General features: G+C 34.5%; 1 long non-coding RNA gene across 5 annotated transcripts; it reads left to right on the forward strand.

The window, feature by feature from the left end:
• The first annotated feature begins 1,583 nt into the window (after positions 1-1,583).
• Positions 1,584-16,745, forward strand: LOC107852038. 5 transcript variants are annotated; one of them, XR_001669252.2, is made up of 5 exons: positions 1,584-1,827; positions 2,968-3,047; positions 7,161-7,229; positions 16,042-16,280; positions 16,372-16,745. It is a non-coding gene; the product is annotated as an uncharacterized LOC107852038 (long non-coding RNA). The 5 variants fall into 5 exon arrangements; XR_007057871.1 differs by having other exon boundaries at positions 1,586-1,832; positions 16,120-16,280; XR_007057870.1 differs by having other exon boundaries at positions 1,587-1,827; positions 16,120-16,280.
• The last annotated feature ends 225 nt before the right edge of the window (positions 16,746-16,970 follow it).

Consider the following 16,970-nt stretch of genomic DNA (forward strand, 5'->3'; position numbering starts at 1 on the left):
CTCATCTCTGGTTGTTGTGGAACACAACTCTTCCCTTTACCAGCTCCTAAATGATCTCCACTAAAGGATCTAAAACCATTAAGTTGTCTAATGAATTGATTGCTAGTCTGACCAGCTCTATGTGTTGGTATCCCATATCCGGTGTCTGGGTATTCATGATAAGGTTGATGTTCACCATTTGGCATGTATAGAGTCCAATGTCCAGCTTGAGAACCTGTAGAAAAAGACTAATATGGTCCTGGTGGTATATGCAAAACATAGTTAGTTAGAGGCTTCTTCTTCTCCTTGAAATTTGCTGGATAACCTATTAGCTGGTAACAATTATCTGTGGTGTGACCATGAATCTTACAGTAATCACATTGATCATTCCAGGTTTTCTCAGGCTACCATCCCCTAAAGTGTGGTTACCTGTGTCATTGAAAAGCGATGACTCTCTTCTTCCACAATCATGGCATAACATTTATTCAAACTAGGCTCAGTAGATTTCATGAGAATTTGCCTCTTAGACTGCGCATAGGTATCATTTAACCCACTTAAAAATTATAACAACTTTTGTTGCTGTAAATGATCAGTATATTCTTTAGACCTAACACATCCACAGTTTAAAAAAGGCACAATTGCATCATATTCAGCCCAGAGTTCCTTCAATTTCATAAAGTAAGTAGACACAGTATCAGTCCCCTGTGAAATTGTAGCAATTTCCCTGTGTAATTGGAAAATTATAACTCGATTGACCTTATCAAAACGCTCCTGTAGATCAGTCCAAACAGTGTGCGAATCATTAGCATATACAATTCCACTCAATAGAGGTGGATCGACGGTGTTAATGATCCAGGATAGAACAATGGTGTTGCAAGTGTCCCATTGTTCATGTAATTCTTTCTCAAAATAGCTCTTCTTGCATGTTCCGAGTACAAATCCCAACTTCCTTTTTGCCTGAAGTGCAATATACATCGATCTCCGCTAAAAGTCCATAATTTTCAGATCCTTTCAACTCAATCAGATCTAATATGGAACCTGGTCCATCCGATGGTCCCACAAACAGGGAATGAGTGTAATCTATTTTGATTTCTACCACCATTGTCGCACCTCAACTCTCTCAACGAAGAAACAATAACAATTTGAATTAGTGGAAGGAAAATTAAAGAGAAATAAATTGTATTGCTTACGAAAATCGCAGAATTCTTCGATCGCAAACCCTAGATTCCTCGATTGCAATTTTTCGATCTCCAACCCAGAGCACCACGATCCTCGAAGATTTCGTCTCCCTATCTTCTCCTCTAACTGCTGGGAATCGTCATTCCTGTCTCTGATACCATGTTGAGCTTCATATAGAGAAGGAGAAAAATGGAGAAAATATCTTCTACATTGAGAATGAATGAAACAGTAACCGTACAGCTGTATATATACACTAACTGGCCCTCTCTCTACTATCTCTAACTAACGTTGATTATCACTAATTAATTAACTAACTAACATCTAATCACAACTAACTAAAGGACAGTTTTCATACACATGTGACTCCTTCAATAGTTTTTAAAGAGCAATTTATTAACATATATATAAGTGAAGGTTTTACCTGACTACGAAGGATAGTTATGTCATTTTCTCACTTTCACGTGTTATCAATTTAAACCACATTTTCTCACTTTATCAATTGTAACCGCACACCGCAACTTTGTACTCTTTCCTGCATCTTCGTACACTTTCCAAAGTTACTTTATTGTTTCAAAGTTACGCCTCTTCTTCTCAATCAAAAAATCTCCACATCACAAAATAGCCTTCACAATCTTTGTGCTTAGAAGCTCACAATCTCTTGTCTTCCCGGTGAGGTCAATTTAATTTTCATTTTAGTATTTCTTTTGATTATGCTATTGTGGGCTGTCTTTTTGGTTTACTTTTTGTTTGATTGGTTTTGTTGTTTCTGTTAATTCTTGTTGTTTTTCTTGCTATGTGGGTTTAATCCTATTGCGCGTATTTATTTTTGAATTTTAATTCAATCCTGTTGCATGTATAGATTTTTGGGTTTTAATTGTTGTTCTTTTCAGTTCTTTGCATCTGTTCTTGTTGGTTGAGGCATATAGTGGAATACGTTGAGTGTATAGTTTGTTCTTATGATTTTGTTAAGGCATATAGTCGAATACGTTGAGTGTATAGTTTGTTGTTAACATTTTGTTGAGGCTAAAGACGAACACATGGAGTGTATAACTTGTTGGTAGCGCCTTCATTTTCTTCCCCACATTACTAGCTCTACGCTAACTTAGACGGCTAAGATTTTGACCAGTTTTTAATATGGACCCCAATATAACTTCATTTGGCTTCACAGGCATATTCTTAATAACACCTAATGCATTTTCCACTCTTTTAGTGTGACTGTAAAGATCGACTATACACCTGCAGTGTTCAATCCTAGGAGCAATCCTGTGAATTCCTTTCATTACTTTAAAATACTTCAACCCTTTTTAGACTAAACCAGTATCACTACATGCCGTGAGGACTCCTGTAAAGGTCACCGCGTCCAGTTGAAACTGCTGCTTCGGAGGCTTGCATTCAATTAGAACAGAAGTAGACGGTGAGACATAAAAGAATATAACAGTTTTGGGGGTTCAAAATAGCTTAGGATTTTGGCATGGAGTTGCATAGTGAGATGAGAAAACAATTAAAGTGAAATGTGTACTTAGGTTTAGAAGATTGTATAAGCAACATTTGAGTCTAAACATAACAGAACGCTAAAATTATCATTATAATGAGAAGTTTGCTAACAACAATTAACAAACTGAAAAAATAACATTATAATCTGATTCATAAAAAAGATGTATTTGACATGTCATAGAATGCTTTGCTACCACACTTGTGCTTGTTCATCGTTGAAGAAACATAACTTATTGGTACGAAGTAATTATAAAAAGGGTAGAAACTTAGTCAATAGTACTCCTTGGCTTTAACGTCGGGTTGTTCTTTCCCTAGGGAGGAGACAGGTTTAGCTGTTGTTTGAGCAGCCACCTCTGCTGCAAAGTCCTGGCTCTTCTTCTTAAGACCTTTCCCAGGTTGTATTTCACAAATCTCTTTACGTTTATGTTTTCACCAATAGTTGCAATTGTCTGCTTGACCAAGTCCTTTATGACCATCTTATCATTATTGATGTAAGGATGCTACAGTAATGCCATTTTTCCAAGCCTGTTATTTATCTGTCCCTCAACAATCTAGGATTTGATCGGCTCAGGCTTTGATAATAGGTCTTCCTTCTGTATTTCAATTTCTCTCTGTTTGTTGACGATCTCTTCTGGAACAAGATACTGCACTTAAGGGTATGCAACCACTAGCATGGCTAATTCGTCAAGTGATTAACAAAATCTGTTTCACAGTTAACCGCTACGAGGACATCATTTCTGCTATCATGGATGTATGAGCCCATTATACCTTCAACAATAGCTCTACTTCATTTGTTATATCAGCACTTGCCAACCTCTTTTCCGGGAGATACTTCTGCACTTTAACAATGTCATGTAGAGTTTCTATAAGAGCCTTCTTGCAGTCCATCATTCCTGCTTCTGTCTCTTCATGTGATTGTTTCACAAGAACAAGTGAAATAGTTGTTCCAAGCCACAAAGGACAGGATTTAGTGATAGGGGTACGATCACGAGGATGCACGTATGTGAGAATGCATTGGACCTGTCTAATAAAATGTCCAAGTGAAGTATGGAGAAGGTCTTGGATCACACCAAAACCAACCCTAAACTTGCACTCCAAGGGCACCCTTGGTCACATTTCATTAAAGGGACCTTTTGGTCATTTTATCTATTATTTGTAATACACTATAAATAGAATGATGTAGGATTTTAGTCATTAGTTTTTGAGAATATTGAAAGTTGTAACATTGCAACACCCTCTCTTGGGAGAATGGCCTCTTGGCCGAAACATAGTAACTAGGGAAATCAACTTGAGTGTGGATTCACTCGTGTTGGATTCAAGCTTGGAAACGCTGGATGCTTGGGAGATCGAGGTCCTTCTTGTTTCAATGTAAGAGATAGGTGAATTATTGTGGGTGGTGTTAAGGGTCCAAGAGTGGAATAGGCTCTTGGGTTCCTAAGATTACATCTTTGTGTAGTCTCTATCCGTTTTGTTTCTTGTAGCCTTGTGTTTGTTGTTCTTAATAATATTGTTATTATTCTTTGTGTTCTTCATTCTCTTGTTGTTAATCTAGTTCGTTGTCTGCTGAAAATAGATGTTAATCACCTCATTACATTGTGTTCTTATTGTAGATCTTGAATCCGAGAGTGGTCTCCATTTTGGTCCTCGGATCCTTAAGATTTGTGGACTGATTTGGGGTATTTTTCGTGCCTTCCTTGTTTGTCTTGTATCATTTAGTGACCATACATGGATCTGAACGTACTTGTTTTGATACAACAGTACCATCTAATACTATGACATATCAAGGAATAATCTTTTTTTTTTTGAGAAAAACATATCAAGGAATAATTTAACCATCCTCTTTATTTCAGTCTATCTGAATTCATATATTCATATTACAAAGAGATACCTTTACAGAATGAGTAATAGCCCAACAAAAAGAAAGTGTAGATATTAATAAAGCAGAGAAAATTAGATATCCCATAACATAATAAAGTAGGAACAACTACCTGGGGAGGTAAGAAATACTAGGTGGTTTCTTCCCATCTGCTCAAACCGTGGTGTATAGAATTACCCAGTATATGTGCTGGTGGGGAGGTCGAAGGTGTCCTACAGAATAAGTTGAGGTGCGTGCAATTTAGCCCCGATACCATAGTCATACAAACAAAATAAGAGATTTATATGTACCGCGTAGGTAGAGAGAAGAAATTCTCTTAAATTTAAAGTTTCCTTCATCAACAAAATTATATGCCATAAAAATCCTGATAAGAAAATGATGTTCACCACTTTAAAGATTTAATGATCAAAGAAACAATTAAATCCACTTGCATTTTATAATCAGAACTTGAATTTCTTTGGTTTACAATTCAGTGACACATTTAGCATGCAGTTAGGTGTAAATGTATAAAAAGTTATATCCATCCTCAAATGCAACTTTTTCCTCCTAGTAAGTAAATGACCACCTCTCCTACACGCAACAAGCTTTGTAGTACAGCTATTTCATCTCTCAGCGATGAAATCTTCACATTACACCAACTCATGGAAATTTTGTTCTAGAAATTGGTATTTTCTAAGTAGCACAGATTCTTCACTTTCAAAGCCGCACCGTGTTGGATTCTTCAACTATTTTTAGAGAATAAAAAACGCACCCATTGACATTTTTGTAAAATCGAGCAACATAGGTTATTTCCTTTTTAACAAGTTAATAGCAGAAATATCCCAGTAAAGGGAAAGTAAAAACAAAACCTTTTGTTGCAGTTTCATTTGATGAAACAGTCTCATTTTGCTCAAAAGAAAGGATGAGATAGAATTAAAATTTAGCTTTGAGGAAAAGATAAATATGAAATTTAGCTTTAAGGAAAAGTGTCATTGACCATTAACTACTATTTGAGTCCGTATAGGTTCCTTGAAATGAATATAAACAAAATAAACTTTTGGCAGTCAGATTGTGCTTTCAACTGTTAGTATTGTCTTTGCTATTTATCATTTAGTTGAAAGGTACATGCCTTCATCAATATTTGCTAAATTTAAGTTTTTGAGTGACAATAGTATTTTTTTTTGTAACTAGGTAACACCAGGGCACATAGTATATAATAGTCATTTGGAGTACGGGCTTCTCTATTAGTAATCATATTTAATTATTTCTTTAAAAAGTTGTCTTCAGCACTAACTATCACTCACTTGACTAACTTTGTTAAATATTAGTCCAGAATTAATAATGAGAATAAGAGGAAGAATTCATCTTCATGAAACTAAAGATTGCATTTGACCAGCTTAGGTGTAGTGAAAGATTCTTATTTCATACTTCAATGTATGTATTCTATTTTTATGCATTGGTTCTTAGTTTCATGGTATGTTGTGTCCCACTTTGAGTGAATGTGATGTTCATCTCGCGTCATATTTTAATGACGGCAAAATAAAATTATTGTTTTTAACACACTTTAAGGAAGGATGTAGAGAAACACATGAAGATATTCTATAATGTATTATATTCTTGAATTGACACACTCACCGTGTTATAGTACGAGCCCTATTAATTGCCTATCAGTAGAACAGGTAAGTAAACATGGTTCACAGAAGTAAAAGCTGAACAAGTGTTTTTACGTGGAAAATACCTGGCTCAAGAAAGATGTAAAAAACCAGGACCTGTACCTCTACAGGATTTAACCCCAGCTTCACTATAATACTTGAGCCTCAACAATCAACAAAGTTACAAGACTTCTTGTAAACTAGGAATTAAAACTTCTAACTCCTATCACTACAAAAATACAAATCTTCCCAAGATAAGTGTTCCCAAGTCTTTGAGTTTCCTAACTTGAAGACACAACTCCTAACTCAGTTTATAGATCACTGAGACTAGAACAATGACTCATTACAACTCAAAGAACCTACCTACTACACACAGTCTATGACTTAAGTAAGGAACCAGGTTCTTCTTCAAGTATGAAATTGTTTTGCTGATTGTTGATTTTCTTTTAGTGTATTGAGTAAGTTACTTGATTGTGCTTTGTTGTATATATGCACACTTGTCATACACCTGTGATGGAGTCCTAGTTGATTTATGCTTCTTTCTTCTTTCATTTCTATCAAGTAACTTCACTCCTTGTTGTAGCCGTTTCTCCTCCCCTGGTTGAATAGGACCTTTTTGCTTTATCCTTTATCCTTACAGAACTCTGCTCATTGTTGGACTTCTAGATCAACTAAACTTCTGAGTTTTGCATTTTTCTTCCACTAGACTGAAGTGATAAGTGTTTGAGAAGGTTCCTGAATATTCTAGCCTATCCACTCCCGTCTATGCACAATATCATCTTATCAACAGTCTTGCCTGCAACTTTTCTTTTTACACTTGAATGGACCAACTTTCACAATATGTTTCATTCACATGTCTATCATCAAAACTCCACATTCCTTAACACACCATCTATGTCTTGTTTGAAGTTGATACAAATAAAAGAAACTATAAATGTCTAACTTTCAGTTTGTACCAAATGCTAACTCACTCTTATTCAAATTTTGTCATTTTATTCCAGCTATCAGTTTGTAGCCGTTTGTGCCGTGTTGGTTATTGTTCTTATCTGTGATCGATCATCTCCACTTTGGTAAGTCGCACAGTTCTTGGTGCTTTAATCTCTCTTTCATTTTGGCATAACTTTTGTCATGTTACACTCATTTTACCACATACATATTTCATTGGTGCATAATTTTGTTATACTTTATTTTTAATCTTACTGTGTAAGCAAATACTTTCTTTGTAGGAATTAAAAGAAAACCCAAGAAAAACTTAATAACTAAAAGATTTTAAGATCAAATGTGTAATATAATAGAAAAAGGACTGATACCCAAATGGAGAGAAATCTTCGACGCCGTACTGCTTATGGGGAAATGTCATCTGAACAAAAAATAGTACTTCTTGAACGACGAAGAGTACAATATGCTGCCAAAAGGCAAACTACCTTGAAAAATCCTACTGCTGCGACTTCTAAGGAGTCGTCTTCTTCTTTAGAGCCCTGCAACATCATTCTTCCTCAACATACTCTGTACATGAGGGATAAACCTATTGCTTTCAGAAATGGTTAGTTAAATCAAGTTTCACTTTCATTCTTTCACTGTCATTTTTACTCAATTCTTACAAATGTAAAATGTTGCAGAACACACTATAACGCAAATAGGTTGTTGGAATATTCACCAACTACCCTGCTCTCCTGCTCTTCTAAAAAATGTTTCAAACTGTAAATTTTGTGCAGCCAAAAGATTTCAATATGAAACTCCAACCTTCTGTTGTAACAATGGTTCTATAAAATTAGCTTCTCATCAACTACCTCCTGCATTAAGACATCTTTATTATGACGACTCTAATGAATTCAAACATTTTCGGACTTACATTAGAACATACAATAATATGTTTGCCTTTACTTCACTTGGCGTAAAGTATGATAAAGAGTTAGCAAATAGGATTAAATGTATTTACACATTTAAGGTGTAAGGACAAATGTACCATTTCTTATCTAGCCTCACTGCTGCAGATAACAAAGCAAAAAATTTACAACTCTATTTCTATGATAATGACAATGATAGAGTAAATAAAATGGCCTTCTCCGTAAAACTAGACAAATCTCTTATTGAAAACTTGATAGATATTTTACAAATTAATCCATACTCATAATTTTTGAAATCTTTTAACACATATTTCAGATTTATCTAATTTTTACATCGCACTTAAATGTGATTCTACCTTGGATCAACGAACATATAACTTACCAACTGTATCACAAGTAGCAGCTATATGGACCGACGAAGAATTAAGTAGTCTTGTTTTCACACCACATATTCGAGTTCACACTCATACTAACGATAGCCAATTAGTTCACTATTACTATGGTTGTTACGATTCTTTACAATATCCTCTATTATTTCCATATGGTGAAAATTGATGGCATTGTGGCATACAAAAGATTTTACAACCAAATAATTCTTCAAGAAATCGTTCTTCCCGCAAACATGAACAACTTTCAAGTGTCATCAACATGGCTTCTATTAATGGATTCCTTAATATTGAAGAGGAAATTTTACAAAAAGAACGACAAAAAAAGAATATTGTTTCCTGTCGTGAATATTATTGTTACAAACTTCAAATTAGAGATAATGAAAAAAATCATATTTTACATTTCGGAAGATTATTCCAACAATATTCAGTAGATCAATATATAAAACTTGAAACACAAAGATTAGATTTCTTTTTATTCACTCAAGATTTATTTCGAACTAAATATTAGCCGGGCTTATTGATCTACAAAGACTAGGAGAAAGAGAAGTTTCAAATATTGACCGAAAAACATTCTTGCCTGCTAGCTTTACAAGGGGTCCACGAGATATGCGACGTAGATACATGGACGCCATTGCATTAGTACAATATTTTGAAAAATCGGATATCTTCTTAACAATGACATGTAATTCTTCATGGCCTGAAATAAAACATATGTTGCTAACGACTGATGAAATACAACATAGACCCGATTTAATAAGTCGAGTATTTAAAGCAAAAGTAGAAGAATTAAAGTCAGATATTGTTAAAATAAAAATATTTAGAAAAGTTGCTGCTTATATGTACTCTATAGAATTTAAAAAAAGAGGTCTTCCACATGCTCATTTCCTTATTATATTTGAGGATGATTATACGCTATTAACAGCTGAGGCTTATGACAAAATCATTTGTGCTGAAATACCTGACGCTGACACAAATGAATATTTACACTCTTTGGTTGTTAAACATATGATGCATGGTCCTTGTGGAACTTTAAATCCTAACAATTCATGCATGGAAACAAAAAGAACTTTTAAATTTAAATACCCTAAAAACTACGCAAATAAAACATCTAAAAGGAAAAATTCATACCCTATTTATAGAAGACGAGACACTGAAAAATTTGTAAAAGTTAGAACTCAATATCTTGACAATTCATGGGTCGTACCATACAATACGTATCTATTGAGCAAATTTAACTACCACATAAATGTTGAAATTTGTGCAGACATTAAAGTCGTTAAGTATATTTACAAATACATTTGCAAAGGTCATGACAAAATAAGTTTCAACCTCCAAAGTAATGAAGCTAATACAGAAATCAACGAAATAAAAGAATACCGTACAGGTTGATAGGTATCACCGCCAGAGGCTATGTGACGTATGTTTGCCTTTCCTATTAGTGAAATGCATCCAAATGTGTATCAACTCCAGCTACATCTTTAAAACCAACAATTCATCTCTTTCAAAATAACCGCAAAATTAAGTTCAATTTTGAACAATTCAGGAAATAAAAGAACAATGCTAACAAAATTTTTCTCAATGAATCTAATAAATAAATATGCCATAAAACTTAATTTACTATACAAAGATTTCCCACAACACTTTGCTAGTCAATCAATGATAAAATGTGAACACGCAGGAAACAAAGTTATGTTATTGGGCATATTGTCTGTTGTCATCCAACCGAAGGAGAAAAATACTATCTGCGATTATTGATAAAGAAGATACGAAGTCCTAAATCATATAAAGAACTTAGAACTATAAATAGCATATGTTACACGACATTTAGAGAATTTGCAGAAAAAGGAGGATTGTTAGCTTTCGATAATAACTTAATTGAATGCCTATCAGAAGCTACTACTTACCAAATGTCATATTGTTTACACCACTTATTTTTCACAATATTAGTATATTGTAATTCTGCTAATCCAAAAGATTTAAGAAAAAAATTTGAAAGACCCATGTCCGGAGATTTTACAGCTACAACAAATATCCAAACAACTAACATTCATTATATGGTTATGAATCACACAAACACCATATTACATTCAATGGGATGAAACATAAATGAGTTCAAACTCATATAAAAAAAATTTATACCTTCCACATTTTCTTACAGAATAACACAATAGTCTAAAGACATTTATTTAGAAAGAAAAATAGTTATAACTAAAGAAGATTTATTGTTATATAAGAAACTAAATAAAAAACAACATGCTGCTTACAATGTCATTCTTAATAAAATATTCTCAAATGAACCGGGAGCTTTTTATATTGATGGACCAGGAGTACTGGACAAACTTTTTTGTACCTAGCTTTACTAGCTACTATAAGATCTAAAGGACTTATTGCTTTAGCTACAACAACTTCTGGTGTTGCAGCTTCTGTTCTTCCAGCAGGATGAACTGCTCACTCATTCTTTAAACTTCCTATCAAATAGGCAAAAACTACAACTGTAATATAAGTAAACAAAGTTCACTTGCTAATTTAATTCAAGATACCAAGTTAATAGTATGGGATGATGTCACGCCTCAAATCCTATTGGGGCGGACTGGCACCCGTAACTGAGGAGGTCCGGGAGAACCATCTCATAACCTTATACTTCCCATGCATACCTCTATGACAACCCGAAATTCGGACAGCATCATGTCGCATATAAAAGGAAATAATCACCTGTATAAGCTCGAGCACACATATATATGTATATACAATACTTGGCCGTTGGAGCCATCACGTCTATTAACAAAACACCACCTTGACTGTACATTAGATCTACAAAGCTTCTAGACAATACACAGAGTTTAACTAAGGTCGGGACACACCCCGCCATATAACTAACTTCTATACAATACCAAAAGTGGCTGGATATGACACGGAAAGCCCCGAAGCAAACTGGAGCTCACCAAAAGCAACTGGGTATCCTGGCTTCTACTTGTGCAGTGTATGAGCTGAGGTACCTGTGCCTGCCGCATGAAATGCAGGTCCCCTGTGGGGGACGTCAGTACGAAATATGTACTGAGTATGTAAAGCTGTAGATAATCACATATGATGTAGGAGCTCAATAGAAATCAGAAACAAGTGAATAAATCGTAATAGGAGTGGATCACACTTACTAGAACTTGTGACAACCTGTACATTATATTTATTCAATCACTTTACCTTTGTTCTTATCATCTTTGTAGTCATTACTGTACTGTACTGTGACCATTAGGCCGCCTCCAGTACATATCAACTGGGATCGACCCATGCTAGGCTTATGCCCCTGGGATACCACCCATAAACACATAAATAGGAATCGACCCATGATAGGCTTATGCCCCTAGGATACCACCCGATAAGAGAGAACTTCCATCACTTAGTTCAATTAATCTTTGAGATTGTTATTTCGGTCGCCACCACATTTTTGATACTTTGAAACAATGATACATCAATAAGAGACATATAAATAGACCATCAATGCAATAACAATGAAGTAAGAACTCATTGGCACATCAATAAAGTGTTTTGGAGTCATCAATGCCATAACAATGAAGTAAGAACTTATTGGTATATCAATGAAACGTTTTGGAGTCATTAATAGCACATGGATCTTATTCGAGTAACCGGATACCTTCTGACATTCATTAGTGCAATAAATATGTAAGATTTGGAAAACAAGTAAGTATTGGAATGTCTTGACATCTTGTAGGATGGAAACAAGTTCATTGGTAACGTAGGACATCATACAAAATCATTATGGATCACATGTTGCTGAATAACTTTGGAAACTTTCTTAAAAGAACAATTGTTCACTTTCATGCCAAAGATATGGTATAGAGTATGCTTTACATACCTGACTATCAACCTTCAATACTAGTCCCAAATGGACTTCCCATCTTTTCGGATTACTTATCTACAATGAACATATATAGCAATCTAGTATTAGCGACCAAACGTCACAATTCAATTATTTGAATTCACCACACTAGTGATTAAGTAGTAAGCCTTAATTACACCATAAAGGGTGTCACTTTAACCCTCCTATACTCCAATTACATTCACATGCCATGCATATTCATACAACATCCTCCAATATCAAGTTTGGATTCATTTATCCTTCCAACCAATCCATTAAACCAAATTGAGCCATAGACATAAATAATCATCAATTCAATAGTATATCACCATATCCACCTTCCATAACTCAATTACCATATCCACCTTCCATAATTCAATACAACCAAACCATGCAAAATAGTCAATAATCCTATTTTCATCACCTTTCAATAACAACCAATACATATAATCCTTTATCAGACATATACATATGGAAGAGAACAAAGTCAAATAATATTCATACCTTAGAATTCACCTCTTGATTATGCAATCCCGTTTGCACAAATAATAGGTGCCGTTCGAAGCTCTCGAGATGACAAACGCAGTTCTCGAATTACTTTGGAATTTCTACGGTTGAATCAAAAGTAATTTAACGGTCAAATTTGGCTAGGGTTTGTTCTTTCTCAATGATTGATGATGAAAATGAGTTTTTGAACTCATATACATGTATATATACACATATTCCCGTCCATAATATCATAGGGAATGACCAAAGTGCCTTTAAAATTTAAATAATGTCAAATCTGTCCTTTGGTGGACTGTTTTGATAAGCTAAAGTAGATCGACCATAACTCTTTGCTCCGATATCGGATTTTGGTGAAATTGGTATTGTTGGAAAGATAATTCAAAGGGCTTTCATTTCATATAAAGTAGGCCACCCAGTTCATCCTGTACAAGGAGTTATGGTCGTTTGAAGTTGACCCTAAAAAACTGTTTTGAGAGGCTGAAGTAAAACGAGTATAAATCCTTACTTAGACATTGGATTTGGATGAAACCAATTGCATTGGAAAGAAGACTCAAAGATATTTCTTTTCATAGGTCGCAGCTCTTCCAGTTCATTATATTAAGGGAGTTATGATCGTTCAAAGTTGACCCAAAAAAATTGGCTGGCCTCAGTAGTTTGTGTGCAGGAAATTTTCCTGCACATTTACTATTCCCAATATCCCGGCCACCGTTTTATAGTTTCGAACGTGCTCGATTATATCCGAAACCTATCCGTTTTTGGAAATCTTTATATCGTTGGAAAGCTTATTCAATAACCTTCGCATGGAACCATCCACGGGCAAATTCCGGTATAAATAAAATAAAAAAATTAATTCCATATAAATAAGACCAATACACGTACTTGAATACGCCAATATATGTACTTGAATACGGGGTGTTACAGATGAAGTATCAATGACCACAAAAAAACTTGCAGAGACTTTTGATTTATTACTAAGAGATCTTATGAGTATAAATATACCTTTTGGTGGAAAAGTCATCGTTTTTGGAGTTGATTTTAGACAAACATTACCAGTTGTAAAAAGTGGAATAAAAGAAGATTTCATTCGTGAATGTTTATTAAACTTAAATGTCTGGAATTATCTACAAAAATTTTGGCTGACAGAAAATATGCGTGCATGAGAAGATCCTACATTCTGTGAATATTTACTTAGAATTGGTGATGGAAAAGAACAAGTTAATGACCGTAACAAAATTGAGATTCCAGAATCCTTTCTTATTCCTTTTGCAAATGAGAAGGAATCATTAACCAATTTATTCAAAACTATTTACCCCAACTTAAACATGAACGTGATTGATACATCTAATATAACATCACGTGTTATCTTAACAACCAAAAATGATTTTGTAAATGAAATTAACAAAATGTTCATAGATCAATTCTTTGGTACTGTTGTGATATTCGTTGGTATTGAAGAAACTGTAGAGCCAAAAGACCAAAACGAGTTTGAAGATTTCTTACATACTTTGAATCCTACAGGAATACCTACTTATAAGTTAGTTATAAAGCAAAATTGCCCAGTTATATTACTACGAAATTTAAATCATTCAGAAGGTTTATGTAATGGTACTCGGTTAATTTGTATTGATTTCAAAACTCATATTATAAGTGCTAAAATTGCAAAAGGAGATTTCAAAGGCAAACATGTTTTCATTCCCCGCATACCTTTATTATCACCACAAGACGAAAAAGCACCAATTCAATTCAAGAGAACACAATTTCACATTCGATTATGTTTTGCTATGACTATAAACAAAACTCAAGGTCAAACACTAGATCTTTTTGGAATTTATTTACGTGACCCTATATTTTCACTTGGCCAACTTTATGTTGCTTTATCAGGAGAAAAAGCTCAAACTGTGTAAAAATAATAATACGACCAGCAACAGCAGATGATCCCGATGATCATTCTACTTACAATATAGTTTATAATGAAATCGTTAACAAGGCATTCTCTTAAAAATACTTTTCACTGTCGAAGTAGGGGTAAGATCTGCTTATGCTCTACCCTCCCAAACCTCGGTTATGGAACACCTTTGTTGTTGTTCTATTAAAATTACTGCGGCCATGTTACTATACCATGTACACTGATTCTGTTCAAAATACTTGTACAGTTAGTTACATGGAAAGAATTACATTAGATAATTACATAATGGACTAGGAAATTAAAGAGGAATTACACCGTCTATCAACTTCAATAATTGTTATTTCAAGGTCAAAGATTAGTCCCTCTTTTGAATGCTATGCTTTATTTTCCTTGTTACTTTCTATGTTCTCTTTGTTATCCTATCTCTGTTGCATTATTTTTCTAGGCCGACTGGAAATAATAACTTGAGCTGCAATGAGCATATCTTTTTCAACTTGCCTTAATTTTAGTATTTGTGTTTCGTATTTTATGATTTGGCAATATTATGTTATTTTATTGTTGTTGAACTTTGTTTGATCTTTATAACCTGTAATAAATCAGTCTAGAATATGGAAACACAAGTTGTTGGATCATACCACTTGGTCTTTGTAGTTGTTTAATCCTTTGAAGGAGGTTAACAAATCAACGAATTGTATAAACCTGTCAAGTGAGAAGTTCCCGGTCATTAGAATTTCCTGTAAATGTGATGGAGGGTCAGAAGTGTTTTATTGAATAAGTTCTGCCAATGTAACTCTCATGGCTAAAGCAGTTTAATTTACTTATACATGGTGACAAGGAGATTATTTGCTCATAATGGCGTAGTAATGCAGAAAGACAAACCATTCCTACACCCTTTAGCAGAGAGTTTATGTCGAGCCCTGCGAATGGAAAGCTCCTAATAGAGAGTCCCCCTTTAGTGAACCTTACACAAGGCAAAATATTAGATTAGTTGGATCAGTGAATCTCAAATTATGTCTGTGTCTTGTTATACTTTTCTTGACTATCATATCATCCACACAAATTAAATAGTGGATCTGATTTGATTAAAGATTATCTTTGGATTAACTACATTTCTTATCTATCTATAAAAATATAATTTTGCTGTAGTCGAAACTATCGTGGTACTGTATTGTTCTACTGACTGAGGTTGCCTGGGAAGCTCAAGTTATTTGTATTTACAAGTTATTTGCTTTTTGTCTTTATTTGTGCCAACATTTCAACCTATTTGTTTGGTTTTGACTTGAAATGGAGTTTAAGAATATAAACATACTTTTGAATCTTGTGGTGATAGATTAAAAATATTTATTGTGTTATTTGCAGACTTAAATAATTTATTGTAATATTTCCTTCATGAGCTAGCATTTTGACTAAATGACATGTGTTGGCATTGGTCTACAGCTGCCGTTGCACAACACATGGCCCTAAGATCAAGGATCTATCTGATAACAACCGACACTCCTGATTGGACATGTGAAGTACAGATTGCCGACATCAGTCTAGAGAGAAAAGGCCCTGAGAAGCAAATGCTGTTCCAAAATCTCCTTTTAGAAGATGAAGAGGTACTCCCACCTATATAGTGTTGCTATATACTATTATATGCATACTTATTATATGTTTGCCTCTATTTTACCAAAAATTTCAAATATACAGGGCCAACAAATTAGGGTTGCTGTGTATGGAGATGACATTGCATATTATGCGGACAAATTGGTTCTCCTAAACACCTACCTGATCTCGGCTGCACGGGTAAAGGAATGCCAAAATCATATGCTCGGCCAATACATACATATTACTGGATACTTGATAAGGAAACAATAGTTGAACGTATCAACCCCAATGATGAGATTGAGAAACCCTTGTCACCGCCGACTAAGCTGAATCTCACACCTTTAGCCAATGTTGCTCAGCTGACACCCACTCCCTCTGCAGAAATTGATATATTACTTTTGCCAAATGTTGTACGACTAAAATTTATATGCCTGCACAGATAGATGCTAAATATATCTTCCTATTTCTTACTACTAGATATTCTAGGAGTTGTTATCCGTTGTGGCCTTGAGAAATATGTAGGTCGCACTTAAAATAAGTGTCGAGAGATCACCATAGTTGACAATCAGTAAGTATACCTTTTACATGAGATAGTAAAGATTCTACTTTATAGTAATTGCGCTTTTATAATAGATTCCAAAACAAATGGTAATTACTTTTGCTACTTTGAGGAACACTCAGTTTCTCCTCACCTTATGGGG

The sequence above is a fragment of the Capsicum annuum genome, chromosome 7, assembly GCF_002878395.1.
Source record: "Capsicum annuum cultivar UCD-10X-F1 chromosome 7, UCD10Xv1.1, whole genome shotgun sequence".
Lineage (NCBI taxonomy): Eukaryota > Viridiplantae > Streptophyta > Magnoliopsida > Solanales > Solanaceae > Capsicum > Capsicum annuum.